Consider the following 698-nt stretch of genomic DNA (forward strand, 5'->3'; position numbering starts at 1 on the left):
TAACCTGCCTGACTTCTGACTCCCCAGGTATCTCTCCACTTTTCATCCCCCACACATACATTCGCACAGCCTGCCCCATGCACCCCCCTGCCTCCCACACACATACACATGCACCGCACCCCACCCCCATACACACCTTGCCCCACACCCACCCTGCTCCACACACAGACGCACCCTGCTCCATGCGCATGCACCTTGTCCCCCCACATGCCCATCACACACGTCCATCCCACACACAAACCCCACCGCCTCACACACGTACACACACATGCCCCCACCACATGCACGCACACGTCCCCATCACACACATATGTATGCACAGCCCCTACCCCCTCACACACGCACCCTGCCCCACACCCCCCTGCTCCACACAGATGCATCCTTGCCCCCTCCACACACACCTGTGCACCTCTGCGGGCAGCCCAGCTCACTATGCGCACACCCCACCACACACACACCCACACCCCCCTGCACATCCCACACCCACCCCCCACACACACCCCAGCTACCCTCCTCCTCCACACACCCCACAAACCCCAAACCCACCCACACACCCACACATCCCCACAAACACTCCCCCTCATAAACCCCCCATAGCCACCCACCCATGTCCACACACACCCCCACACCCGTTCACACACACACACCCCCCCACAGCTCCCCCACAAACTCCATACCCACCCCTCCAAAGGGAGGGA

The sequence above is a fragment of the Gavialis gangeticus genome, unplaced genomic scaffold, assembly GCF_001723915.1.
Source record: "Gavialis gangeticus isolate Ggan-Ray unplaced genomic scaffold, GavGan_comp1, whole genome shotgun sequence".
Classification (NCBI taxonomy): Eukaryota; Metazoa; Chordata; order Crocodylia; family Gavialidae; genus Gavialis; species Gavialis gangeticus.